The sequence below is a fragment of the Peromyscus maniculatus genome, chromosome 19 (genome assembly GCF_049852395.1).
Source record: "Peromyscus maniculatus bairdii isolate BWxNUB_F1_BW_parent chromosome 19, HU_Pman_BW_mat_3.1, whole genome shotgun sequence".
Lineage (NCBI taxonomy): Eukaryota > Metazoa > Chordata > Mammalia > Rodentia > Cricetidae > Peromyscus > Peromyscus maniculatus.
This window is the reverse complement of record NC_134870.1, coordinates 6669242-6694151: the sequence shown is the minus strand read 5'-3', so window position 1 is coordinate 6694151 and position 24910 is coordinate 6669242. Positions and strand designations below refer to the sequence as shown.

Genomic DNA, 24910 nt, shown 5'->3' with positions numbered 1-24910 from the left:
CAATGAAACTGAAACGTGGCTCCATGTGATGTTGGGAGTAAAGGACAGATGAGGCAATGGCCCAAGACAAAACATTCCCATTTCTCCCCTAAGGCTCAGGGGATACTGGGGAGGAGAAGATGGAGAAAACAGAAGAGTCAGGGTATGGGGAGAAGGGCTGCAGAATGTGATCGTCTGAGCAGACTGGGGGGGGGGGGCGACTGTAAACTCACAGCAGCTGGGCATGTGAGTACAGGTCCAGAGCAGTAGGGGCTTCCTCACAGTCATTGGGGGGAGAGAAGGGACTCGCAGGCTGCCACCACGTCACCGCTTGATCTGCTTGAGGACTCTGAGAGAAGGAGAGGTGCCCTGTCCAGTTGACACCACCGGGGAGCCCACCAGATTGATGGTTAACTCTAACTCAGGGTCATGCAGAGACCCTGGTGAAATCCTGTGGGACACTAAATAAGACCAAAATTATAAATAAAGGAAGGCGCTTGGAAGGGGGGGCTAGGGACAGGAGGGAAGCAAGAGAAAGCAGGAAGGGCAGGGACATGCGTGAAATTGTAAAAGGACAAGCTTAATAATAAAAGAAATTAACAATATTAAAGATATAAGAACTTCTCATTTAGATTAACTCTAAACAAAAATAGCTGTATATCACTACAACATTTAACAAACTGATTATATTGTTTGGTTAACTTTTAAAATGTATGTGTTCTACTCCTGTAAAATATGGCAATATGTATATTTAATATCATATGGGCACCAAGTTTGGAAAAACAGGGTCCTTGATCTATGGCCCCAAGCACACACCCAGACACAATGTAACAGGGAGAAATACCTCAATTAATTAAGCTGATAGGTAAAGCAGGTCACAGTGGTTCTTTAGATTGCCCCCATGGAGCCATCTGTGATTTCTTATTTAATCATTAGGTAGTTATAAAGGAGCAGCTGTATGGTCTGACTTTTAAATACAATATGTATTCACCAAAGATCTGGGGATTTGCATCCATTTTGATTTGTCATAAAGACCAAGGGCATTTTGTGTCTCATTCAAAAATATTCAGACCTGGTGTGGTTTGGCAGTAGTGCGTCAGACCACACAGGTTCTCAGAAAGTTGAAGTACTTGTAGTAGTCAGAACCCTCAGTGGCTTTTAAAGCAGAGATGTCATTGGTGGCCATTGTCACCCATGTTTATGAAGCATTGGTATTAAAAGCCATGAGCACATTTTCTTTCTTACCTCTGCATAAATGTTAGCTTCACTTGGTGGTACTCAAAAATAATTATACATGTTAACTATGATGACTTCTTTAATTTTCAATGTAGATTCCTCTTTACTCCCAACATCTTAATTATGCATCAGCACTCCCCAAGTTCTATGGTTTTGGTTTTTTTTAATACAAACCTAGGGGATGGGTTATATCTACATTATGATGTACTTGGGAGTTAATAATAATTTGGAGTTTACTATTTTCTAATTACTTGAGAGCAAAGAAAATCAATTATATGTGGGCTTTTTGGGGATTTAGGTTTCTGCATTTATAAATCAATGAGATTAGAGCATATGAAATGAGTTTATTTGTGTCTGGGGACCAAGTTTTCTTGACAAGTCTGCAACCTCCCTATTCTTAAAAGAGAAGAAGTAAAGTGCACAGTGGAGTTCACACACAGGAAGTGCACAGTGGAGTTCACACACAGGAAGTGCGCACAGTGGAGTTCACACACAGGAAGTGCACAGTGGAGTTCACACACAGGAAGTGCACACAGTGGAGTTCACACACAGGAAGTGCACAGTGGAGTTCACACACAGGAAGTGTACACAGTGGAGTTCACACACAGGAAGTGCACAGTGGAGTTCACACACAGGAAGTGCACAGTGGAGTTCACACACAGGAAGTGTACAGTGGAGTTCACACACAGGAAGTGTACACAGTGGAGTTCACACACAGGAAGTGCACACAGTGGAGTTCACACACAGGAAGTGCACAGTGGAGTTCACACACAGGAAGTGTACACAGTGGAGTTCACACACAGGAAGTACACAGTGGAGTTCACACACAGGAAGTGTGCACAGTGGAGTTCACACACAGGAAGTACACAGTGGAGTTCACACACAGGAAGTGTGCACAGTGGAGTTCACACACAGGAAGTCAAGACAGACTTGGCTGATAATGATCATAGTCTCCTGTGAAGCAAACAGGAGGAGATGAACTGCTGGACCACAGTGAGGGATAATGAATACTAGCTTCTGCTAAAGCCCCAGGATCTGGTCCTGAATCGAATGCTATGATTTTCCCTGCTCACTTTATCTGAAATTATTTAAAATATGGAATTGTGCTAAAGATATTTGAGGCTATTGTATTGATTTCATTATCATGTTATCATTTTGCATTTACTGCCCAAAGGATAGGCATGCTAGGAATTTCACCTGTGACTGAACTCTGGTCATTTTAAATTATTGATTTTAATATTGATCAGTCCAGGTACTGGGCTTGAGAATGATAGCATTCACAACACACATTGGTTTTCCTTCAGAGTAGCTCTTGTTTACTAACTGTAAATATGTAACACACAGTTTATATGCACTTATCTTACTAATTAGCCCAGGTTGACCCAACATTAGAAACACATTTAATTTGTCCAGGCAAATCAGAATCCCCCTCCCCCCACCTACTAGAGATAGTATCTAGAACTTGTACATTTGCCTGCTGAACTACATCTCCTCCCCTTGTTTTGCAACAGGGTCTATCTAAATTGCCCAGGCTAGCCCGGAACTCATTATTTAGCTAAGGCTGGCCTTGAACTTGAAATCCTGTTGCCTCAGCCACTGGAGTAACTGGGATATTTCAGACACACACCACCAGGTCCAGTTCACACACCTCTTAATGTTGTGAGTTGATATGCATTTTATAAAATTCGTTTGAAAAGCACTTCGCATCTAAAGAGTATTTTGTAATGTGAATGGAGCCCTTTAGGTTAGTATAGTGGAGAGGCTGCAGATCCCAGAAGTAAAATATTTGAGTTTGGGAGTTGTGGTGTAAAAATTGTACACTCACTTACCTTACTGTAGGACAACTACGTCACCTGCTGAAAGAGAGCAGCATTGTGTGTACAGAGAGTCACAAGCCTTGGAGTCACAAAGACAGGCGTAGAAGCCCATAGACATTGAGTAGCTGTGTGAACTTTGATCAGCCGCCTAACCTTTCTATGTCTCATTTTACTTATCCACAAATTCATTCCTATAATTTTCAGTCCACTGGGTTAAGATGAAGGCCAAGTGAACAAATGTTCCAAGCTTTGCATATGGACTATGGTTTGAACACTAGACTTGAGAAATTCCTTCAGTTCCAGAAGTCTCTGAAATCCGTATTGGAAACAATGCCTGTGCTAACCTGTATGAATACATATCAATAGAAACATATCAATAGTTACAAGGAAGACGAGAGCACCAGCCTTGCTTGACAATTTTATAACTGAAACTGGGAAGTTAGCCACAGACATATTCATATCACTGCTCTACGATGTCTAAATTTTCTAAGGTTGATATTTATTTGAACTTTGAAATAAAAGAGCCTTTGGGTTGAACTATACTTGACATCAGTTAAAACTAAATGAGAGTAAAGACTTTCTTTGAATAAGTTTTCTGTTTTCTTTATCAGGTATCCATTAATTTTGTCCCTTGATCCATAATCCACAGGGGCGTGACAACTATTTCTTAGCTTTTAAGAGGAGGCATAAAGGATATTTCAAGTTCATCTTCCATTTTGTAGCAAATAAGAGTTTCCATGTTCTAGTTTGCTTTCTGTTGCTGGGATAAAACATTCCAACAAGGCCGGGCGGTGGTGGCGCACGCCTTTAATCCCAGCACTTGGGAGGCAGAGGCAGGCGGATCTCTATGAGTTCGAGGCCAGCCTGGGCTACCAAGTGAGTTCCAGGAAAGGCGCAAAGCTACATAGAGAAACCCTGTCTCGAAAAACCAAAAAAAAAAAAAAAAAAACATTCCAACAAGAAACAGCTTGGGGAAGAAACTGATTTTTGTGTCTTGAACTTCCAGGTCCCACCACTGAGGGAGGTCAGGGAAGGAACTCGAGAAGGAACTTGAAGCATTAACCCATGGAGGAATGCTGCTTGCTGGCTAACTTGCAGATCTTTGCTAGCTTTCTTATATAGCTCAGGGAATGATACCAACCATAGTGCTCTGGGCCCACATATACTAATTAACAACCAAGACATTTCCCCACAGACACACTGATCTGGGCAATCCCTCAATTAAGGCTCCCTTCTCAGGTGACTCTGGGCTGTGCCAAATTGACAGGTAGCGCTGTAACTATGACATTCCCACAAAGTATGTATAAGTCCCTTGAGAAGCATCACATAAAAGGGAGGAATTTGGCTTCAATAAGATGCTATAATTCTCTCAATATAAAAACCACCCATTTAAATACATTTTAAACATAAAGTTTACATATCCCATGTGTGCTTCTTTGTATTGATTCTGACTTAACAGAAATGTAGTCATTACCCTGCATTTAAACACATTACCTATCAACCTTCTTGGTCAAAACAAGAAGTAAGAAAAGACAGAAAAAGAGGAGTTATATGAACTACTACTGGTTTAATTGTTACAAATAGTGAGAACGGGAAATATAAAAATAACCAGACTGGTAATTCATACTTTTTTAAAACTCAGATAATATAATTGCACTTTATTGCAAGAGCGAACAGAGTGGCTGTCCTCCACAAGAGTGAGGAAGGCCCCTCAAGGGCAGCCTGTCATAGCTGGCGAGTCATACCCCAGGCATTCTGCGGACGGACTGCTCCAGGTGTCGGATGGAAACTGCTTGCAGCCCCCTCCGTAGAGTGCCCCAAGCCTTTGGATCTCAAAGATGCTCTTCAATTTTTTAACAGCTTGCATAGGCAGCCCCTGCCCATTCATAAGGGAACTGCCCTAGCATCTAGACATTTTTAAGAGAATTGTAGCTAAAAGGAAAGAAAAAGCAGATGCTTATAGCTTAGTTTATTAGCAAAATGGGAAACAAATGGTGAAGAGAAACGGTATAAATCCAGGAAAATATAAAATAAATGTAGAAAAAAGTTCCTAATCTTTCCAGCTAGAACTCCATGTCTAACTTACAATGGTGAATGTGGTTCCTCTATAATAACATATAAATTCTCTGGATCCCAAAACTGCATTCAGTATTCTGCCAAGGTTCCTTCTAATGCCTGTGCTGAAATAATGGAGAATTGTAAAGTGGGAATTTGCAGTGTAATATTATATTTAAACTACACAGGTTTTTTTTAAGCTTCCAAGTTTCTGAAATGAGAATTTGTCCTTTGAAGAATGACAAAGTTGTGGGGGGTTGACAAGATGAAGAAACTCTGACATGCTATCCTGACATGCCTGGAATGGCCATGAGGTTACTCATTAATGCAGTGGACTTTGGGCTGGCGCTGGGTCCAACAGGATCTAAGAGGCCACTGTTTCCCCTACAGACACACGACACCAATTACTCACTGTGGGCTATTGTGTTTTCAGTTTCCTTGGAAAAACAAACTGTTGGATCCTCTGGTTATCTAGTGAGATCTACTGGCATCTGGTTGTTGATTGTCAGATAATGAGGTTACAGATACTCATGGCTTAATCCTCTAATCAACATGGGTGAAGCCTGGTTATTTCCTTGTGTCTTGAGGGTGGTTATATAGAAAAATAAGTCCCCATGAGTTAGAGGTCTGAACTCTTCAAATATTTGTAAGTTCTCAAAGTAGAATCTAAGAATACTGAAGCGAAATATGCCTGGTACACTTCCTTGATGAGAAAGAAGCACTCTGTAAATATCAGGAGTAAAAGACATGATTGGCTGACCTGCTCCATCTGCTGCTGGAGACCAACCAAAGAGGCAGAGACCCAACAAAAGGGCAGAGAGCTCAATTAGAGAGGTGACTTGGGTGGTGTTTCTGCACATGTTGGGCCCAGATGAGCACTGAAGGTGACAGCTACTGTCAGCAAGGATGACAGGACAGAACAGGCTTCCTCACAGCTTCTCCAGTGTCTTCTCCTCTTTTCCTGCACAGCCACATGCTGACATGTCTGCTGACAATGAACATAAATCTTCAGAACAGGCTCTGAGGAAGAGAAGAGAGGCAGGCCACTGAGAAAGCTCCCTTTCAGATATCCCAATAATTGTTTCATGGTTTTTGTTGCTGAGTGATAATAGTCACACAATAAAAGACACAAACGCCCCCATCCTCTTTATAGATTGGCCTTCAAGACAGTGTAAAACACATTTCAATTCCTACTTCATGTATCTGTTCGTAAAGTCATTCTGATAAGCACAGTTCATGTTTGATGAGATTCCTTGTCTCTATTTAAACTTGCTTATAAAATTGACAAAGTCAGGTCATTTAAGATACCTCATGTTTTTATAAGAAAATGAGCCAGACCTCATATTTTGATCCCTTCCCCTACATTATAAAGGCCTTTGTAGGCTACTTACCTGCATATTTATTGAACTTCAAGGATCAAAAATTTTGGAAAGCATACACCCTCTATACAATAAGCTTTTAAAGAAATTACCATCAGTAAAACAGTTAAAGTTGTTCTCTGTCTAGTTTGTTTTTTGCATCTATCACATTTATTAAAACATTTGTGTGTGGATTGTGGTTTAGTTTAATATTAAGTACAGCAATCTGAGATTCTATTACCGTGGTTCAGATCTTTTTTCTCCTACTTAATAACCACATGACTCGATAGATTACTTAATCATTTGAACCTCAGTTTCCTTACTAGCTAGAAAATGTTCCATTACATCTAAAATTCAGTCAGTGATAATTAAGTGCCAGACATACAAGAATCACTCCATGAGTAGTTGTTATTTTTCCATACTTTTCAGTTTTAGAGTAGGTGGTTTTAGAGTAGGTGTGCATTGGGAATGCCTGCTGAAGCAAGCAGAATGATGGGGAGGGAGGAGCTCAGGTAGGCACAACTCTTTCGGATCGCTCTCACTAAGTCTTCTTGTAGCTGTGTCTTCATCCCGCCTTAACATGGATCCATGGGTCCTTCCTCTTTTGAGTTGAAGTGAATGGGGCTCTGAAGAAAAAACATCACACTCTGAACAACAACAACAAGAAAATCAACCTTAAAGACATGCAAAAAAACCCTCTTGATTCTGACAACGATTTAAACCTAACAAATTGCATACAGTATATCAAATAAGCATTTAGAGAACGTTTTCTAGCCATTCAAACAGCCTTTGAACTTAGCCTATCAAAGTCTAAGTGTGTGCTTCTTACACTTCCATATCCCTCACCCAGGCGGAAGGATGCCTGAGGTTGTCTTTGCTTTGAACATTGATGGAACTTCAAGGAGAATGACAATGGGACCCAGCTGTGGCCTAGAAGTTCTATTTAGACACTCACTGGCTTTTAGACACCAATCTGTTTCCAAACAGTGTAAGCAGCTACTGACCAATATTTTCACTTTTGTGAAATTCCCAGTATTGATGCAAGGTACGTGACATATTCAGATTGGGGTGACCAAAAACAATGGCTTCTTGGATGATCATTGCCACAGAACTTGGAAAGACAGATGCACGACAGTGAAGGAGTATAGCCTTACCAGAGTATAATAGGAAAAGTCCATGCATTGTCTATTTCTGCACACAGTATTGTCCTTTATGCAAACCAATGCAAAATCTGAGAATTATCTGATGATAAGAAAACCTACTGATGTTAAGGTACATTACTTTCATGCTTAAATAAAACATATGACCATTTAAATGAGCTTCTCAACTTCCTATTAATTTTAATATAGTAAAAACAATTTTCATGAACTACATAACAGTATCTGCAAGTGTCTTTTGCTCTGGGTTTTGTTTGTTTGTTTGACTCAGGTGTGAGAAGCACTTGTACGTGCTGTGAGCCACTGTAACATTAGGATCCCATTTCTGATCACTGTCAGGAGGGGCAATTGGTCAGACAAACTGATAAACATGCTTAAGGTCCCCTGAAGGTTAAATCTCATCTGGAGGACAGTAAGCTTTCATTTATGTTTTTAAGGAAGTGCGCATTTTGTCCTTTGCGTGACCCTCAAAGGTTTCATGTGGCAGGAAGTTTCAGGTGAACTGCACACCAGTTGTTTTCACACACTTCTTTGTGCAAAGGAGAATTTACACGGGACAGTCTCTACACTCTGGGCTAAATGGTTTTCCAGCTCCTTTAACCCTTCATTCCAGAGTCTTAAAAACATTTGGGAGGAACTAGATATACCATCATATGAAAAGAAATATCACAACACCTGAATTTCATTAGTGTATTAATCTGCTGATTGATCCACTATGTGTGAAGAATTCAATACCCAGAAGACACAAGCATGCGAAGATAAAGGCCCTGCTCTTGAGAAGTATGGCATTTGGGAGCAGAAAGTGAAGTGACAGATACTGAACTCAAAAGTAGGATGGCCAAGTAGACGGACAGCTTCGTGCCACCCAGACTCTGGGATGGGAGTGGTCAGCTGATCTTCTAAGAACAGTCAGCTGAGAAAAGCTGCTGTGTCCTTCATCTGATGTCCTTAAGGTTTTTCTTTACCAGAGTTTCAAACTCTTCATTGCAAAGTCCTCAGCTCCTTGATTAGGTTTGTTCCCAGGTATTTTAGGGTTCTATGAATTTCAGACAATGTAGTTTGATCGTCTTCATCACCTTCCCGGTTTTGCTTTTCCATGAAGATATTGTGAATAGGAATCTTTTCTCTGAAATTATTTCACAGAAAGTTTAGTGTGTGTGTGTGTGTGTGTGTTTATGTATGTATGTGTATGCTGCTTGGTTTGTTATGACTATTTATGAGTATGTATATGTATTTGGGTGAACATGTGCCCTTAGTTTGCAGTGCCCACAGAGGCCAGAAGAAGACATTGGATACCCTGGAGCTGGAGATACAGGTGGCTGTAAGCTGCCTGACATGGGTGGTGGAAAATCAAACTCAGATCCTCTGGAAGAGGAGCTTTCTTAACCACTGAATTATCTTTCCAGCACTACCCCCCTGCAATGATTTATTTCATATGCTGGATTTTTGTGTCTTTAGTGGCTGTATCAGATCTAAGAATAGTATTCTAGTATGGTTTATGTGGTCTTTTGAGTATAGAATCACGTCATTACATACAGGGGTAGTTTGACTTCTCTCTTGCCTATTGGCACGCTTTTATTTCTTTTTCTTGTTGTATTGCTATAGGTGAGATTTCAAGCACTGTATTACAGTAGTAAGAGTGGTTGCCCTTGTCCCCTTTTTGTCCCAGAGAAAAAACTCTTAGTTTTTCTGCATTTACTGTAATGTTGGCTTCAGGTTTGTTACAAGTTTGTTTATTATTAGGTAAGTTTCCTCTGTTTCAAGGCGATCATCAAGAAGACACATTAAGCCTTGCCATGTGCCCTTTATTGCATCTCCAAGACAATCAAGTGGTATATGTCTTTAAGTGAATTTACATGGTGATTTTAGATAGATAGATAGATAGATAGATAGATAGATAGATAGATAGATAGATAGATAGATAAAAATATTTGCATTTATTGAAACAACTTTGCATATCTGGAATGAAAACAACATGGTTATGATGTATGATCTTTGCAGACGTCCTTGAGTTTAGTTTCTAAGCATTTTGTTGAGAATGTTTGCAGATGTGTTAGTCAGAATTGATCCATAGTTCTTGTGGTAGTGTATTCATCCAGTTTTTGCACCATGATAATATTAACCACATAGAATGAATCTGGCCGCACTCTTCCCCTTTCTGCTTTGTGAAATCATTATTGTTAGCTTTCCCTTTAAAATGTGGTAAAATTCAATGAATTCATCTGTCCCTGGGCTTTTCTCTGTGGGGAGACTTACTCACTGCTTTCATCACATTGCTGGTTATGGGCTTCCTTACATTGCCTAGCGCTTCTTGATTCAGTTTGGTAGATTAGAATTTATTTGTCTCTTGTAGGTTTTCCACATTTTTAGAATATAAATATTTTTAACACAATCAACTGTACATGTCAATGTGACATATTTTATAGAGTAGCTAAGCATGACAATGGTGATGCCTTAGAGAATACTCAAAATGAACCTCCTTTGAAAATAAGTGAACTGAAATCCTGTGTTAGTGACACTTAGTGGCTGGATATCGCATTGTTTCTTGTATGAAACAATAGTGGGTGAAATAATAAATTCCTTGTGCCGTGTTATATATTTCTCTGTCTATATGTACAAGATGCGTCACCTACATACTTATGTGAAAAAATTACAAATTTCCTCTAGTGTTACATCTCTGAGATATAGACTGAAAATACAAAAAATATTATAAAATTTTCACGTACTCATTTTACTCAAAGAAGTGTATCTCATAATTTTTTTTAAAAAAAAAATCCATGCTAAAACCTTCTACTTATAAAACTTATTTATTGTAGTGAAGAATTGTTTTTAAAAACTCTTCTATTCATCAAGATTTTCTTAAGCTTTGCACAGGGCATGGATGTTTATTCATATGTGGGTATTCAACTATAAGTCACATATTAATATAATCCAAGAACACTAGAAACTATTCAGTTGCCATGTAAAGCCTTCTGAGAGGATTGGAGAACTCTTCAAATCATAATTTTAGCCCCTTTAGAGTTTCTCTGATTTCCATTCACATCCCAATTAAAATTATAATTACTTCAATATTATCTACAAATTGATTGATCCTAAATATTGAGAAAGGAAAAGATATGACCAGTACCCCAGTGACTGTAACAAAAATTGCTTCAAGTTTTCCACACACAGTCAATAAACTAACTGGGTGGGTTAAATGAACCATACAAAACTATAAATTCAGAGTTTTATGCACTTTATAAGAACATGCTATAAAACATAGACAGACTTCCTGTTCGGGTAGAGTGAGACTCCCTAATCGATTTTTGCAGTTATGTTGTGTATTAAAGCCACTCAAGTCTACTTGACAGGTCACCTCTCTTAGGAGCAAAATGTGTGGTTAAATGATTGGTTATCCCTCCATTCAGTTTCTTTCCCCTCACTGAGCATGCAGCCTCCATACCCCTTTCCCATCATGCAGAACAAATACGGAACAATCCCTGAACTGTTTTCTGAAAAATCATGTTATTACCCAGACATAAAGATGCATAGGATTCAAGATTTTCGCAAACAATTTGTGCCCTGCAGAGAATTAAATTTGTAAGACTTTAAGGTAAAGTGAAAGGAAGCCAGGAATCCCTTCTGCTGACTTTAAAGGATAGGATGCCTGTTCTCAACTTGTGTTGAACAGAAAAACCCCTGACTATAACCAAGGGACTGCTGGATGACGAGGGCCAGGGGACTGTGGCTGTTCATTCTGAACTCCTTGCTATTGGCTTTAATTATTATGTCATCCCACAACTATCCCAGGTTTCATTCCTGGGTCAACCACCAAAATATTCCAAACATCATTTCCCCTTTGGGAAATTATTTTTAAAGATTTCATTTTTATTTTTTATTTTTATTAGTTTGTGTGTGTGTTTGTGTGTGTGTGTGTGTGTGTGTGAGAGAGAGAGAGAGAGAGAGAGAGAGAGAGAGAGAGAGAGAGAGAGAGAGAGAGAGTGTGTGTACGTGTGCGCACATACATAGCCACCCATCCATCACACATGTACAAGTCACAGACACTAGAAGAGGGCATCAGATCTGCTGGAGTTGGGGTTACAGGTGGTGTGAGCTTCTAGATACAGGTACTGAGAACAGAACTCAGGTCTTCTGGAAGAGCACCAAGTGCTCTTGACCACTGACCCATCTCTCCAGTCCTGGAAAATGATTTTTAAATTGAAACGTCAGGGCCTAAGAAGAAGATAAGCTTACCAAACCAGATCAGTATTACACACACACACACACACACACACACACACACACACACACACACACACACACACATTCATCAACAATGAAATTGCACATCTAGATAAGAAATCCAAATTCTTTGACCATAGTACTTCTTGAATGTTGTGAAATGTCACATTCAATAATTGATCACCTGGATACAGCATGCTCTGAGGCCACAGCCATTCTGACAATGGGAACAACATGGTAAGTTATGTTACACAGCAGGACATCATCCTGGGGTGCCTAAGGTTTCAGCTCTGTGCACTTCACATCTTTATTAGAACCTGAGTCAAAAGGGCATGGCCTTCCCACATGTGTTAAATTGTTTGATCATAGAGAACTTAATGTTTTGCCCCTTGAATCTTAGCATCAACAAAACTCTTTTAGGTACCAAAATCCAAATTTTCTAAATCTGGTAGATATTTTAATGCTGAGTTTTAAAATTAGTTTTTGTTGTCCTCACACTATGCATTAAAGAAGTGTTTTACATGTTTATTGAATGAACTTGTCTATGTTTCTTTTCTGTTGCAATGATAAGATACCATGATCAAGGCAACTTACAAAAAATAATTTATTTGTAGCTTATGACTTCAGAGAAAAATCCATGACCCTCATGGTGGGGTGTATGGCATCAGGGAGGTAGACATGGTCCTGTAGCAGCAGCTGAGAGTTCATATCTCTATACACAACCACAATCCAGAGAAGGGGGTAGGGAGAGGAAAAGAGTGACTGAGAATGATAAGAATCTTTTGAGAGCTCAAATATCACCCCCAGTGACACAACTCCTCCATCAAGGCCATACCTGCTAATCCTTCCAAAATAGTTCCACCCCCTGGAGACCAAGTATTCAAGCCTGTGAGCCATTATTATTCAAACTACCGCAGAGATGAAAGGAGCCTTATACTTGTAAGCATGTGTGTATGGAAGAGGTACTTCATGATAGGTGAATAGAATATTTAACAGGTGAATAGAAGATTTAAAGTTTTGTAATGAATTTAAAAAGCATTTCTGGTATAACCTAATTTAACTTAACATGTTATCAGTATGCATTGAAATGTCCACATGTATTTTACTTACGGTTGAATAAGTGAATCACATCAGATTCTTTGGAATCAGAATGTACTTCTCCAAAACTGTGACAAACCCTGGGTAGGAATTGAATAATTTTAGGTAAGTCCAGCTGGCAGCCAGGTTACTTTGTCCTTCATTCATTACTGGATGTAAGATGCTGGAAATCATGCTTTCTTATTCTGCTGGGAGGGTGGGTATTTGGATTTCCTAAGCAGTGGAAACTTAGTATGTTTACTATCGATTGGACAGGTTTGTAAAGTAAAGGTGACCAACATCAGCATGCCAGTGGAGCTTGTTGTAACTAGTAGAACACATGAGAAAAATATCCCTCCACTGAGAGTCACAATATATGCCTACTGAAGAAGCTGCTGTGGTTCAGCAATGTAGAACCACCTCATTCTCTTTATCACGAATCTGCTAGCTGTGCTTTCTGAAGTTTAGAAACACAGCAAAAGAATAACATGCTTGGCAAACATTTTCTTCAATGCATTATTTCTATTGCTCCCACTCAATGATTGTCATGGATACTAAATCCTCTAGATTGCTATTCTTTCAATGGATAACTATATGACATATCATATATAATGGATAAAATATGAATTCAATATATTTGTAGACTAATATATGTTATATATTTATTTATACAATGCATAATCTGTCTACCTTGTAAACATGTTCATGCACCTGTATGTACAAGTGAATAAGCCCATGCAACAATATACTGAGGCCACAAGAGGTCAATGGATGTCTTTCTTTATAGTTCTCACAGTATTCCCTTGATGCAGGGTTTCTCACAGACACAGACGTAGTAGTGGTGATGGAAAACATCAATTACACAGAATGGTTGTCTTGACTCTCGTTCCCACGAAGGCCTTGCAGCATCAGCCACTGAGTGCCCCTACCCCTGGCACTATGGGACTTTTCTGGTCTGCCCTTCTATTTCCTGTGTCTGTACTCTCTTGTGCTTCCTCCATGGCAGGTCATACTGTTCTTACATGATGGAATCCTCAGTCTCTGGGTTAGGATTTGCTACTTTAACCAAGGCTAGTCCTGCTTATCACTTTGGTATTATCCACATACCAGCCTAAATTGTCATTCTGATGTTAAAATCACTCTTATGCTGTGTTACTCTTCAGAGAGGCTTGGAAAAAATCTCTCAACTGATTCTAAAATCTGTTTGGATGTCCATATCCAGTGAGGCAGATATCATAAGCACTTTAAGCACAAGTCTACTTGCTTGTTTAAGTTCTACATTGTGAAACAGATCACTGTAAGTTGTGTCTTCTTCATCCAGCTAGATGTTCATCTATGAGAGAAAAAAATGTCTCATTGGCAATTAGAGAAAACCCAGGTACTGTACCGGAGTTAGCCATCTGGTGACTTAGGCCAAAATGTCTCAGTCCTTAATGGGCAAGTATACTAGTTAAATGTTACTGAAAAGCAGATTCCTTTTCTCTAGATCATGGAATGCTGCCTAAAGTTTACATCTACTTGGCTCCTAGGTGGAGAGGCTACTGCTATATATTGTGAGTGGCAAACAAGCATTAAGAACTTTCAGAAAAAATGCCCCTGCTGGAGCCAGAAGTGGACCTCTACAGAAAGCGTCTACCTACTAATTCTACCCTTTACTTTAAGACCACAGGGTAGACCAGAGCCTTCTGCTAGAGCTTGAATTAGATGATGAAGCCTTTGTATGTGTTAGGATGGAGATAGTCCTCTCTACAGAGTGGGGCTGACCCGATTTCCTGGATCTCATCATTTGTTTTTTGTTTTGGCCCAACTGAGGCTGAGTTTTTGACAAAACAGGAGAAGTATGCCTCTGTGTGTGTGTGTGTGTGTGTGTGTGTGTGTGTGTGTGTGTGTGTGTGTGTTATTGCTATAGATCACACATATGGGCCTTCAGACTTGCTGTTTCAACTGCTGGCATACTATATGCTCACTTGTCAACTTCAGCTATCTTAGCAGCACTGTGAACAATGCCAACAAGTTTTTAAAATTTGGAGTCTCCCATCTGTGTCTATCATAAGATATTTGAATGAGCAAATCGGTAACTTGTTGACAAATGTGGCTGCTCAGCATCCTAAAATGAGGGAAGGAAATCACTCACAAGGATGGCAAAAGGAAGGCTTCATTGACATAAGACAGCCTGGCTTCATACAGCATCTCACTGGTACCTGCTGGGAAGTGGCTGTCACAGGGAGAGAAACCTGGCACACAGAAATTCACAATGGAAAGGTTTCCTTTTTTTCCCTGAACAAAATCTTCACATGCTTGCTATTAGCTTAAGAGCTATGGTTACAAACAATCAACATCTCTCCAAAGCCCAGCTGCAGGTCAATCAAAGAACAATCTTCATACAGAGCTGTGGAGAAATAGCTATTGAAGCCGGGCGGTGGTGGCACATGCCTTTACTCCCAGCACTCCGGAGGCAGAGGTGGGTGGATCTCTATGAGTTCGAGGCCAGCCTGGTCTACAGAGTGAGTTCCAGGAAAGGCACAAAGCTACACAGAGAAACCCTGTCTTGAAAAACCTAAATAAATAAATAAATAAATAAATAAATAAATAAATAAATAAATAAATAAAAATAAATGAAATAGCTATTGAGTTTGCATTCATCCTGACAGCCACACATATAAATAATGCTAAGTAGGAATAGTGTAGCTACACATGTGTAAAAGGCCAAACAATAATAAAATATGTCATGTATTGATGTGTGTGCAGGATGAATGTAGAGACTATTTACGCTAATTCATTATGAAAATGTCTATAACTAATAGAATCTTAGAGTTATGAAAATATGAGCCTCCAGGGCTTTGGTTGTCATATTAGTGTTTGCTTTTATTTAGCTCTCTTCTGACAATCCTGTCACACACACATACACCATCACAAACACTGCAATCCCATTTGTCTTAGAAATTCATTCCTCAGTGTTGTGTTTTATAAGAAAAATGAAAATTGAATGGCGAAGGAGCACACAACACCCATCCTTAGCTGAAGATCTCTGAGGTGATGGTTCATAGAAAAGGGACAGTCAGGGTGGTCCCGGGAGGTCGACCATGTTCTAGTAGATACCCCACGCCCATGTGTATATTGGCAGCACTAATCCAACTTAATGGGCATTTAAAAGAAAAATAGGACACGAAGTTTGGAGGGGTACAGGGATGACAGATCTGGGAGGAGTTGGATGAGTGGAAGGTGAATGTGATTGAAATACAATGTATGCTAATGTGAACTTTTTAAGACTAAATACAATATTACAGTTACAAAAAATAATTCAGATATTTCAATAGTTTCTACAAAAGGAATAATGAACTAAGAATTAGAACCATAATGCTCTCTACTTCCTGGCTCTATATTTTATGCAATGCAAGAATATATTCATTGAGTGTGTTTTCCGCATGAGGCATTTTCCAGGGTTAAACTCCCATTTCAAATACTCATGACTCACTCTACAGCATATTGCTGTGCTCAGAGGTGTGAGAGGAATTGAGTATTTGCCAAGTGCATCAGAATGTTCCAGGTGTCACAAGAGAATTATAAGCAAAACATCAGGGAATTTCAAAGGTTAAGCCAAGATCATTTCCAGTTTTACACTTCAGGGTGGGAAGTTACAGTTAGGGAAGGAGCCTGGGAAATAATTTATAAGCTGGACTGGACTTGTACCCTGAAGGGAGCATGAAATACTGATGCATTTCAATGATGGAATACTAGACAGAGAAAAGGCATATTTCAGAACAGGATCCAGTCTGAAAACAAAGCTACTCTCGGCTGCACTTAGAGATCTGAGGAGACCAACAGCACAAAGGCCTTCGCAAGATTAGTGAGAACAAACACATGGCCAACACTAGGGTTAGAGGACAAGGAAAAGACCTAGTTAATGCAGCTCAGAAGTCAGACCATTTAGCAGAGACTAGACAGCGGAGGGTGGGGCATGCAAGGAGGAGCTGCCTGCCAGATACATGGCCTTCCCATGGGACCCTGAGTGGGCACTGCTCAATAGTCTAAATCTCTTCCTTTGTCTTCCAAGTTTTCCTTGGTGCCTACCATTGGCCAAGCCCATCAAAGAGTACCAGCAGTCCTGGGAATTCTGATTTCTGACAACACAGAACAAGGAAAATGTGTGAAGAATGGTGGGAATGCAACGCCATTGCACTAATGCTATTCAGCAAAGCAGGGGTGTCAGAAAGGCTGTTTGGGAATCAGTGAATGCCTCAGCTCACCTCTCACAGGGTGAGCTTGCAAAGTCTGTGCTTCCTTTCCAAGACAGCAACTGGCACCTCGTGAATCTCACCTATAAACCCAAACAAAATGAAAATCTCATTAAGTGTTCGAATGAAAGGGTGAATGAAGTCATGTGAACTCTAGAATCACAAGCTAGCCTGTTGTGGTAATAAGTCTTGAAACGCAGGCTAAAGGGTCTGACATTTATACAGGAGGTGATGGAAAGATCTTTACTGACTTTTTCCTGGAAAGGGGATCAGTCTTTGTTTTATATTGAACAGATATCAATCAAAGGGCAAAGAGGGTCCCCCCGTTAGAGAGTGAGAGCAGAGTCCCCAGAGCTGACCTGAGCCCAGCATACCATGTGGGCACTGCTGAATATTCAACTTCCTGAGATGAGTATTAATTGTCAAATTTAGAAGATTGTAACTACCATAGAGTTCTAAATATAATTTGAGATAAACTTCCGTCATTAGGTGGACAGTATCCTGATCTCTCTGAAATTAGCTCTCCAGATGCCCAACATGGCCTATCAAATGTGTATTAAATAACTATTTGAAAGTCCTACAATAAGTCAAAGGCTCTATACTAACCTCTGTGTACTCAAAAATTCAATGCATTGTTCCTATAACTGTTTATTTTGAATCTGTTTTTAGGCTCACATGGGAATTAGTAACTGCTGTTTGGTTTACTAATATTCAAATTAGAACAAAATTCATTTGGTTGTAACTTGCACCAAGCAGTACTCACTTCCACTTAGAAAACTTGGTTTTTAACATCTTCCTAATCTTAGCAGTATAAGATGTATTTATTCAAAACATAACAATGAATTAATATAGTAGGGATTTGGAAATGAGAGTCAGGTGGCACACAACTCCTGTGATTTCTACAGACGTTCCAGTGTGTAGCCAATAGCTTGTAGCAGACTTATTGTGCTGTCTGAATAGTGTTTGACATCTACAATGTATCGGGACTCCATTCTTGTCAAGAAAGAGTATTGATTTTGTATTTAATAGGAATGTAGGAAGAATATTGGCTTTGGGAATTTTTTTCTATTACTCTGATTTTATTAAAGTCGTTTATATTCTCATTTTTTCACACTGAGAGCTTATAAAAGAAATCCTTAGAAGTGCTTACAGTTCTCTCTCAGACATATCCAAACAGAGCAAGAGAGGAAAGGGACTGTATCCCGTGTGAGATCACAGCTGTACCATACATCCCAAAGACAGAAACAGCCTCTGCTATGGAATGACATGAGGACCAGTGCTCAAAAGCACCAGTAAGTGAGAGAAGCAACTGCATGGGGCACTCCATCACTTCTGTACGTGCAGACTGCCCCTCATATCAAGAATCTAGGAGAGCAGAAGTACAAAATGAGCGGGGATTCCTAATCACATTGAGAAGGGGAGTGGTGAGAAAGCAGGCATCCTCCACTCAGTGCACAGATGCCACACAAAATACAAAAAAGGCCCTGACTCACCACAAAACAGCAACAAGAAACCTTCCTGTGTCGGAAAAGCATAAACCTGAAAAGTCAGAAATGTGATGGGAAGATAACTCAGGAAGTGCTCTCGAGAAGAGCCAGATTCCATTTTCATAACCTACACGGGGGCCCACAATGATCTCTAGTGTCAGTACCAGAGACCCCATACCCTCTTCTGACTTCCAAAAGCTTCTGTACACACACAATCCATGGGAAATTACACAAGTGCACTCACACAGATATAAAAATAATTTTTAAAAATAAAGGTAAGCACCTAACACTGATAACATTCTTATATTGTACATGAAGGAACTCAGGCCACAGGCCCCTTCCATGCAGCACTAAGAAATCAACATCAAAACAGGAAAGAAGCCTAGAACACAACTTGCTACTGTCTCTCCAGAGAAGCAAACCACAAGTCACCTGAAAAAAAAAAGTCACCTAAAAGAAACTTGAATCTTGGGCTGGGGAGATGGCCCAGCTGGTAAAGCCCTTGCCGTGAAGCATGGGGACCTGTGTTCAGATCCCCAGTGACTGCCATTTAAAATGGTGCACATCTGTAATCCCAGAGATAGGTAGCGCAGGAGGATCCTTGGGGTTTGCTGGCCAGCCAGTCTCTCCAAACTGATGAGCTTCACTTTCCGTGAGGCAGCCTGTGTTGAAGAAAGAACAGGTGAGAAGATTGAGGAATACACACACGATGGACTGCTAGCCTGCAAACACATGCCATGCCTCTACAGTACACACACACACACACACACACACACACATTCACATCTGAAAACATATTCACACATACACACTATGCATGCATGCATGCACAGAGAAACTTCATGATAGCAGAGTGCCATACTGGTATAGTTTGTCATATGCAACTGGCCCAGAGTGACAGGAGACCTGTATAAGAGGCAGCCTGGAGCCCAACCTATGGTGGGGGCTGACAGAGTGTCTGAGAGAGCCGCCCAGCGAAGGTGAGGTGTGTCCAGTGGTTTGAAATCATATGTGAACTGCCTGAATAGACAACAACTCACGGTAGACCACGTGTGGGATTTTCCCAGATCTGGACACAATAATGAACCTAAATATGAAAAGACCTCACGCATGTTGGCGAAATTGACAAAGAGTTCAAAGTTATAAGGAAAAACAGAGAGCAGGTATGAGGAAAAATAACATGGATTTGTAAATAGAAGCCAAATGATACTCCATTAAAGTTAGTTTAATAAATGAACTGGACCAAAGACTAGTAAACGGCCTTTGATTACAGGTTTAGAAAGCATATTACAACAAATCACAGAAAACAAAACAAAGAAAAAATCTTTAAAGGGGGGTTAATTTGGTTAAAAGAAAGAGACTAGGAAGTCTAACCTGTGGGTGGTAGAAGCTAGAGGAAGAATGAAGAAAATGTTCAAACCAGTAATTACTGTGAGTTTTTCAGTGTTAACAATTCTAAACAGGAGAGGGATGGCCTCACTCTAAGACAGGGTACAGTAACTTCACAGAATGCTATGAACAAAGACGTAAGCACTCCCAGAGGTAAAAGGACACGTTTAAGCTGACAGCATATATCTTCAGCTCTGGTAGATGTTAGAAGACAGTGAATTAATGTCTTCCAAGTGTTTGGGGAAATAGCTCTATCTTATTAAACTGTCGTTATAGAGGTCAGGAAACATGAATATGCTTTCAGGCATTGAAATAAAGTTTTCTCTGTGAAGAGCCCCAATGAGACACTGGAGCCAATCCCAACTTCCTCCTTTATCCCCTTAGGAAACTGTGGTTACTGTTCTTATGGGCTAAGAAAGGGGGCACTGTAGTAATGTGTTGGATTTTACATGTTTTAGAGTCGGCAGATGAAGATGTGCAGTAGATAACTGGGACGGATTGTTTTGGTGGAGACTTAGAAAGCCAACGCATTTAAACAGAGGAGAATGTATGTGCCCAGTTGGACAGGAAATAGCAAGTTAAAATGTAGAAGAAACTCAGGAGACCTGACATTTAAAGGAGAAGCAGAGGCTTCTGGGAAGATGCCTCAGTTACCTCAGCACCGTATTAAGTTGTTTTTGTTTTGTTGATGGGAGAGAGAGAGAGAGAGAGAGAGAGAGAGAGAGAGAGAGAGAGAGAGAGAGAGAGAGCATGAAGCTGAAGATGGAGATAAAGATGGAGGTGAAGATGGGTGCCTAGAAGGGAGGTGGAAAGACCTGGAGGGAGCTGAGGGAGGGGAACTAATATATTCAAAATATATTTCACAAAAGCAACTTTAGTTTAAACAAAAGAAAAACTTTATGGCTTAAAAAATAAAGAATGAAAGAAAGTCAAACCCAAAGACACACATCTGTAGCCGCTGTCCTGGGACGATAAAGACAGGTGGGTCATCAGAGCTCTCTGGCCAGCCGAATCAGTGGAGTTCAGTTTCAATGAGAGTTTTCATGAGGGGAGAGAGGGAGGAAGGAGAAATTCAATAGATGAAAACCTCTAACTTCCACACACACACTTTTACACAGATATGCACACACACACACGATTACGTATATATGAATAAAATGCTCACACCATGTATAGGATGAGCAAGAGAAGTTTAAGAAGGATTTGTTAAGGAGAGAAAAGACCAAACAAAACTTGATATTATGAACAAAAGGAAACAGTATATATAGGTGATGAGTGTTAAAAGAGACATCTTACCATAGCCATGTACAAAATTAATAGAGCAGAGTAGAATAGATTAGGGTAGAATACCGTTGGAAGTCATCCCTTTGGATTTACCCAGAGATTGTGGATGATCTGCACAAGAAAAGAGTTTTTGGTGTGATAGGTCAGGAAGACACTAAATTGAAGATTGACTATAAGTGAGCAAGTGGAGATTTGGAGCACAAATAGGAGGGTCTCCCTCCTTGACTGGGAATGAGACAAAGGGGGGGGGGAGCTGCTATGATGAGATGTAGAGAGAAGGCTCACTTTGCTTCCCTTGCTTTTCTCTGATGTAGCAGAGACATGGTCAGTTTAAATACTCATAGAAAGGATCCAGTCAGAAATAATAAAGGGAAAATTGGGGGAGGGCCTACAGGATCTGGGGTCCAGACAGCCTTAACGTTGGAGGCAGTCTATCTCCCACTGTGACAAAGAACAAAGTAAGGATGCTGTAGACATATTGGCAGGACTCTGAATGGAAAGCCCATTCCCCAGTGTCCCTTTTCAGCTGTGAAGTAAGGAACAGGGATACACAGGTTAGACGAGAGACCGAGGGGAAATCCAGATTTGTGCAACACCTGAGAGGAGAGAGAAGGATGAGAAATGACGGAGGGGAAAATTGTGCGTCAGACATCTTGAAGGTCAGTTTAGGTTTGGCGGCCATGTGTTTGGAGCTGCAGAGTTAAGAACATGCCTAATTTATGAGGTGTGTGTGTGATGGTCTGTTTGGTTCTATGCTCACTCATCACCAACTGAAAGTGTAGAGGACTGAATCCATCCCCAGAGTCTGATCTCCTTTGAATGCTGAAGAGAAAAGCAAAGGAAAGGGGATTTTGAAAGTATGATAAGGAAGTGTTGGGAGATGATGCTGATGTAGCATCATTGATTTAAACACTAGAATGTCTTTCTACCAGGACTTAAAACAGTTCATGTTCACTGTTAGTAAGTGAAAGAACTGTTTTACATGGTGCCCCTGACATGAGTTTGGTAATGCCCAAAGCAATTTTAGAAACAAATGATTGAAAATAAACTCATCATAAACTCTGCCTTTTTAATTCCTCTTATTTTCTCCAGATTAATCTCTCTATATAATATAAAATATAAAGAAAACTGAGTGTCATTTTTACTTGTAGGGTCACATTTGGGGTTGAGAGACAGAACAGTCAGCAGTGGGAGCTTATTAAGGGAGGATTATCTACGAGTCTTCTACACACAGGAGAGAAGAGAATGGATTATTCCGAAAGAGTCCTTCAAGTAATAGAATATGCAACAGCAACCTCCTTTCTCTTGGGTTAGAAGAGAATTGTGTTGAGTTTCAGGACCCCTTACCCAGACTGTACTCTGTGAAACAACTGAGAGGTAGAGGGAGGGTTTCATGAACTTCCTGAAGAATCAGCTAGCCTGTCAATGTTGGGTTTAATACTCTCAAACTCTCCTCTCTAAATCCTCCTTTACAAATGGTCATGTGACCTCTGCAGTTATGGAGAGATGCAGTGCAGCCAGCAATGCTCAGAACAGCTCCCTTCTTCACAGAAGCAGGCAGATGAAAAGGGAACGCCCTGGGTACTCACCTTCTATCAGATGGAGCTAGTGAGCAGATCTTCGACTCTGCTAAAAGAATACCCCTTTTCTTTCACTTTCGTTTCCTTCCTTCTTTCCATTTTTTGTTTTTCTAAAGAGAAGGGAGGTGTCAGACAGCACCATGTTGTTTCTGACACAAAACATTAGGAAGACATAACCACAAAGCCAGAAAGCATCCCCCGGTTGTTAATGCACTGTCTGTTTTGATCTAGGCATTTTGCTCTAAGAGATGCCTAATCTTCTAAACAAAATTGAACTGAATGGATTTCTAAACTGTCTGCGGTCGTGAAGTGTCAGTCCAGGTTACCAGGAAAAAAGCCAACCAGAGACATCCCTGCAGGTAGATGCACATGTAATCCCAGGACTCAGAAGGCAGAGACAGGAGGGTCTGAAGTTCCAGGTCAGCCAAGGCTGCATAGCATGACCTTATCACACAAAACCAAAGCCTAAGGATGTAGCTCAGTGGCAAAGCATTTGCCTAGCATGTGAAAAGGTGCTAGATTCGATTCCAAGCACAGGATAGATAGGTAAATGATAGATAGATAGATAGCGAGAGAGATAGAGAGAGAGATAGAGAGATAGACAATAGATAAATGGGGGCATCAAGCGGTAATTCACATAATATAGACACTGAAAGCCTTATTAATAATAATTATTAGCGATACTCAAAAATAATGAATATGGTAATTTTTTGAAAGTCATGATATTTACAAAAGTTTAATGAAACCTACTTAATCATTTTGAAAATTACTTCAATTACATTTCAAATATTGAGATGAATATATGTAAGAAATTAAAATAATTTGGGATATAGTAAAGTATAGTTAATATAAAAAAGACCAATAGATTTATATAAAATTGTAGGTAAAAATATGAGCAACTAGTAAAAGCATTTCTCAAATCATGAATGTATGTAGGATATAGGGGCTGTGTCATCCGTCCCTACAGGTATAAGAATCACACTGAGAGTGTGGAGAGAGAACCGAGATGGTATGGTGTTCACTGCACAAGGATAAGGACCTGAGTTCTGCACACAAACACCGAAGAGCCAGGCATGAGTGCGTCTGTGATGACAGCATTGGGGAAGCAGATCGGGCATCACTGTGGCTTGGTAGATGACCAGCCAGTCTATTTGGTGAGTGCCAGGCACTGTGGCTTGGTAGATGACCAGCCAGTCTGTTTGGTGAGTGCCAGGTTTGGCAAATGCCTTGCTTCAAACAATGAGGTAGAGAAAAATTGAGAAGGACATCCAACCTCCACACAGGTACACATGCTCACATACGCACATGCACGTGAAGACACACACAAAAAGTCATGTTGGTTAAATGTGACTGTGACTTGAATGTTGGCACTGCTTTGACCATTTATACCGATCCTGAGAACTTCACACTGTTGCTTCCATCTTGAGCAGATGAAGGTTCAGGGAGGAACTGGTCCAGGCCACAGAGTCTGAAGAGGAGGAAGGTTACATGGCAGACCCGTTCATCTCCCTCATTAGGTCCACTAATTAATAATCAAGAGGCTCTATTGAGCGATATCTGTGGCAGCATCCTCCTGTCTGCCCAACCTATCGCTCAAACTCAGAACCCTTCTTCTTGAGTCAAACATTATTTTAAGGTTCTGATAAACTGTGAAGTTCGGTGTTATGTGCATGCACTCCAGCAGACTTGTAATTTATTCTACACATAGCTAGTCCGTTTAGGCCACATTCATTTTTGTTTTGATGTTTGAAATAGGATCTTGATATGTAGCCCAGGTTGGTCCATAAATTACTGCATAGTCCAGGCTAGCCTTGAACTTGCAATGATTCTCCTGTCTCTTCCACCTGAGTACTTGGATTACAGGTCGCTTATGACAAATTCATGACCCTCTCTCATGTTTTCCTTTTTAGAATGAAACACAGGAATTTCTTATAATCGTTTGCCACCAGCACATGACATGACTGCACCTGACTGCCCATCTCACTACTGCACCTGACATCACTGCTCCTGAATGCACATGACATGGCTGCACCTG

At 40.3% G+C, this 24910-nt stretch overlaps 1 protein-coding gene across 1 annotated transcript in view; it reads left to right on the top strand.

Moving 5' to 3' along the window:
• Nucleotides 1-24910, top strand: part of Chst9 (carbohydrate sulfotransferase 9) — a 262610-nt gene that overhangs the window by 72969 nt on the left and 164731 nt on the right. The window lies entirely within an intron of this gene.